This window comes from Myodes glareolus, chromosome 7 (assembly GCF_982192425.1).
Source record: "Myodes glareolus chromosome 7, mMyoGla1.1, whole genome shotgun sequence".
Lineage (NCBI taxonomy): Eukaryota > Metazoa > Chordata > Mammalia > Rodentia > Cricetidae > Myodes > Myodes glareolus.
In genome coordinates this window covers 34,784,129-34,789,114 of record NC_142032.1, presented here as the reverse complement: position 1 = coordinate 34,789,114, position 4,986 = coordinate 34,784,129, and the positions used below count along the sequence as shown (strand labels likewise).

At 43.0% G+C, this 4,986-nt stretch overlaps 1 long non-coding RNA gene across 1 annotated transcript; it reads right to left on the bottom strand.

The window, feature by feature from the left end:
* Positions 1 to 596: 596 nt before the first annotated feature.
* LOC146893619 (uncharacterized) lies at positions 597 to 4,451 on the bottom strand. Its single transcript, XR_015738251.1, has 3 exons — positions 3,964 to 4,451; positions 1,929 to 2,038; positions 597 to 1,199 (listed from the first exon to the last, which is right to left on the bottom strand). It is a non-coding gene; the product is annotated as an uncharacterized LOC146893619 (long non-coding RNA).
* Between the last annotated feature and the right edge of the window lie 535 nt (positions 4,452 to 4,986).

Here is a 4,986-nt window from a genome sequence, read left to right as displayed (position 1 = left end):
AGCTTCTTCAATTAGAGTAGGCCTCTGGAAACATTTGAAATCGAGACTCTGTTGGGAGAAAGTCAGATACTGACAGAACTAAAAGGATGAAAATGGTAAGGCTGTACAAGATCGCAACGCCAGCTGTTTCTGGTTTTTCCCACGGTGGAAGTGCAGAACAGCTGATGACTATTAGCAGATTGGCGGGCTCAGCAGCGAATACCTATTGTAGGAGCACCTGAGACACCGAGGCAGGAGACTCTCAGTTTGAGGCCAGTCTGGACAACATAAACCAGACAATATCTTCAGATGAGGGAGTGGGGGAGGGGAGGAAGAAGACACTAACGAGGACTGGATGGAGGCACATTCAAGTTTCCAGAGGAAAAAAGGAATAGAATAGATTCAAAAAGTAGCAAGACCATTGCTCTGCCATTCAAACGCTAGCCTGGAGGGTTTATCGGGTGGTTTGCCATGCAGAATGGAAAGTGATCTATCGGAAGCATGGATTCCTTAAAAAAAAAAATCAGCCATGGTAAGGTAGAGTTATCTCATTTCTTTGTCCAACACAACATAATCAATTGGCTGACAGAATGATTCAGGATACTGGAAATTCTTTTAATTATTAACTTTTTTCCATACAATATATTTTGATCATATTTTCCCCTCCCCCAACTCCTCTCAGATCCTTTCTCGCTGTCATGAAACAGAAAACAAAGCAAATGATAAAAACCACTAAAGAAAAAAAAACCACCAAAATAAAACAAAAAACCCACATACAAAATGGAATTCATTGTATGTTGGTCAACTGCTCCTGGGCATGGGGCCTGCCCTGGAATGTGGTTGGTACACCCAGTGACTTTCCACTAGGGAGAATAGATTTTTCCTTTTGCCGAAGATATCGACAACAAATAGTTTCTTGAGAGGTGGGACTTGGTGTCCGTTTCCCCCCCTCAGTGCTGGGATTCTGCGTGGTTTGAACTTGTGAACGTCTTGTGCCTGCTGTCCCAGTCTCTGTGAGTTCATGTGTTCATATCAACCCTGCTGTGCCTAGAAGATGCTGTGTCTTGGAGTCATCCTCCACCTCTGGCTCGCACAATCTTTCCCCCTCCTCTTCCACATAGATCTCTGAGCCCCGAGAGGAGGTTTTGATGAAGACATCCCATTTAGGACGGAGTTCTTCAAAGTCTCTCACCCTCTGCTCGCTTGGCCCTCCGTTTACGCTCGACAAAAGGGAAAGTACAAGCAGCTAAACGCAGAGCATGGTCGACTTCCCCACACAGTGCTGGTTGCAGTGCTCATGCCGAGTTGCTATCAGAGGAAGGTTCCCTGGTTGATGATTGTGGCTTGGCTTTGTGGGGGAGGGGAGCAGTGTCCTGAGTCTGGCTGGTGAGAGCTGATGGGGCTACATTTTCAGAGTACCTGCAAGCCCATAGGCCTTCTGTCGATAGCTGTGTGCTCACAGAGAATGTTTAGACTACAAAGTAGGAAAGCGTGACACATCAGGTATTTTCCTTTCCCCTCCCAAAGAGAACGGATCAGTAAACACTTACTAGCTCTCCACTGCATAGAAAGCCAGAATGTTAGCTAGGACTCTTGAGTAAGGCTCGAATTAGTTTAAACAAGCAGCACCCTACCCCAGCAATTTGTTCTTCCACCGTAACTTGCTAATGATAAACTTCTGTAGAGATTATTATTGAACTACCCAAGAATAAACATCCCTTGTCACCCAGCCAAAAAGTTAAAAACTATTCTTATCTTCCTGAATTGCAAGCTGTAACCATAAACAAGATTCAAGGCTCCCTGGGTCAGCATGACCTTAGAATTCCTAACCAGTCGGCTACAACAAGCTTAGGCAGTATTGCTGCCCTAAAAGGAATGTGCATTTCAAGTAGTCGGTGCTGGCAGAGAGCAATGCCCTTCATCATCCAGCTGTCCAAGCTCGGGCCTACCTGCTGGAAGCTGAGTGTCTGGTTCTTTTGACTTTGGAATTTTCTGGATTGGTGTCTGTCCTTTTCTTATCTTACTGTCGCCAGGTAAAGAGTTCTTGGCTTTTGTTTTCCTAGAGGAAAGAATGCAGCAGAAAGAGAGAGAGAGAAAGAGAGAGAGAGAGAGAGAGAGAGAGAGAGAGAGAGAGAGAGATTGAGAGAGAGAGATTAAGAAGAGGTTTATTTAGTAAAGCTAAAATACATTCCACACAACTCAAGAGTGGGCTCAATCAAGGGTGGGCAGCGGAGAAAGATATTGATTTCAGAAGTTTTAATGACTATGTGAGGTGGATGATGCATCCATTGGAGTTAGAGGATAGTTTTTTTCCTCTCTAATTATGGTAAACTGAGTTTCCCTCCTAGAATAATTTTTCTCGTGATCCTCTTTGAAGGCTCATAAGAAGCAGTCAACACCATAGTTGACCACAGCAAAAAAATGACTTTACAGTTAAAAGTGTCTATTGCTCTTGCAGAAGACCTGAATTCAACTTCCAATACTCACGTGGTATCCATGGCACCTCTCCAGCTCCAGGGTGTCTGATCCTTCTAGCCTCTGTGAACACCTGAACTCTCTCTCTCTCTCTCTCTCTCTCTCTCTCTCTCTCTCTCTCTCTTTCTTCTCTCTCTCTCTCCCTCACACACACACATTAAAATTAAAACATTAAATCTTAAAAAAAATACCCTCACAATTTAATGATAAGGTAATGACAGTATAATGAGTTAAGATGGTTGATATATTAGTTACTTTTCTATTGCTGTGATAGAACACCATGACCAGAGTGACTTAGAAAAGGAAGTGTTTAACTGGGCTTGCAGTTTGAGAGGGCTAGTGTCCATGATGCCAGAACAACAATACGGTAGCAGAAACATCTGAGAGGTTACGCCCTGATTGGCAAGTGAGAAGTAGAGAGAGGAATACTGGGAAGGTGCAAGTCTTTTACAACCCAGAGCCCACCCCCAGTGACACACCTCCTAATCCTTCCCAAACAGCTCCACCAACTGGGGGCCAAGTATTAAACATATGAGTCTATAGGGGCCATTCTCATTCAAACTACTACAGTTGAGGGCAGGATTTTCTATCTACGGAGCATAATCGTGCTGGGGCAGACCCTGTGGATTTTTCTTTTCCTATTTATCACAGTGTCCCTAGTCACTAAAGAGGTTGGGCCAAGGTAGAGTCTGGGTGGAGACTAAGCACCTGCCTCCCTTCTTTTCATGTCTTCCCACGTCTTTATAGTATTACGAAAAGTTTGGTCTCATTTTCTGTCAGAGGAGGAATACACAGACAATCCAGAGAAGCTGCAAAGAAAGCCAGGGGACCCACAGAGCCTACATGCTTACTTCTTCCTTGCATCTTGGAGTTCTAGTGTTAGCATCCTCTCGTACTTGACTGCTTACCAATTTTCTTGTGAGGTAACTCCTTCAGAGAACACACAGACTCTTACAGCCAATAGAAAGTCTTTATAGCCGACAGTTGCACAGGGGCCTTGCCCAAATCATACAGCCCCCAGCCTTCCCAGTTTTCACTTTTTAAGCACAAAAATCACATCTGGGGCTGACACACCTCAGTTAACAAGAACAGCTAGCAGGAAATGGAACTTCAGCAAGTGCACTTGATCTCTGTTCCTTCCCAGTTGGTGTTGTGGCCTAGATACTGGGTTCCAAGGCCCGAGTGCTAAGGTCTGAGGGTCAGTGGCAGTTTAAAAATTAAAGTATAGAATTTTATGTTTTTGGAAAATTATCCTTAGTGAGCTTCGCTAAGGGTAATTTAGAATTGTTGTGGCCACTTTGGGGATCTCTACCTTAGATAAAATAGTTCTTATTGGAAGTGCTTTGAGAAAGAGGTTGTAAAGAGTTAGAAAAATCTCCCCAAACCATGGGCTGCATCATTTAATTGGCATATAAAGGTTTCTAAAAGAATTACACTCCAATCCTCCCTATAAGAATCTTAACGACGTGCTAATAAACTCAAGGCTAAAATCAGATAGGACCCACTCACTCTCCTCTGTTTACTTCCATGGTCTGCCTATTTTGAATGTACTGGCCCTGTTGATTCTCCTTCCTCATGAATTTTTTCATCCCAGATGTCATTTAAGGTGAGGTGATAAACTTGAGGCACCAGCATAAGCAGAATTGGAATCTTGGTCTCAAGACAAATTTTGAGCCATCGTAAAGTATTTTTCAGACCTGAAAAACAACAACAAAACAAAAACAAAACAAAACAAAACAAATGAAAGGTATGGGTAAATCGAAGTTCTTTGTGTGTAAATTCCAAGAATCCCTGATTCTATCCATTCGTCTACTTGGTAGTCCTGGATTTAGCCTGGAATGGTCCCTCTAGACTTTGCAGCAATCCTTTGAAACGTGCCTCCAAGGATGGATAAATAGGAGCTAGAAAAACAGGAAAGTAAATCTTAAGAACATTCTTAGCTTTTCTTTAAGAATAAATATACAGACCAGTTTTAAACATGCATATTCTCTCTCTCTCTCTCTCTCTCTCTCTCTCTCTCTCTCTCTCTCTCTCTCCTTTCTCTCTCTCCTCTCTCTCTGCTGTGTGCTATTATACGTACCTAGAAGAAATGTTTCAACAGCACCGTGGTCTTATTGGCTGATCTGATGAAGTGGCCTTGTCATTCCATTTTGTTAATGGACTATGTACAGAGATAAGCGACTGATTTGAGAAACATCTGATAGAATGGGAAATGACTCCCCTGATAGAATTACAGCATTTAGCAGACCATTTTGAGAGGACATTAGGACAGAAGAGGAACCACTGTCAAGCAAATCAATGACTTTGTATTTACAGCTGTTCCAAGATAATTGCTCTAATTTGGCTTTCTTGAATGTGTGTGTGCAGTGTTCATATATACATTTGTGTATGTAGGAACAAGTGTGTGTGAATTCAGGTGTACATGTGTACCCACACATATGTGGAGGCCCAAGGTCGAACTAAGGAGTCTTCTTCCATCCCTCTCCACATCTTCTTTGAGGCAGCCTCTCTCAACTGAGCCAGAACTTGCTG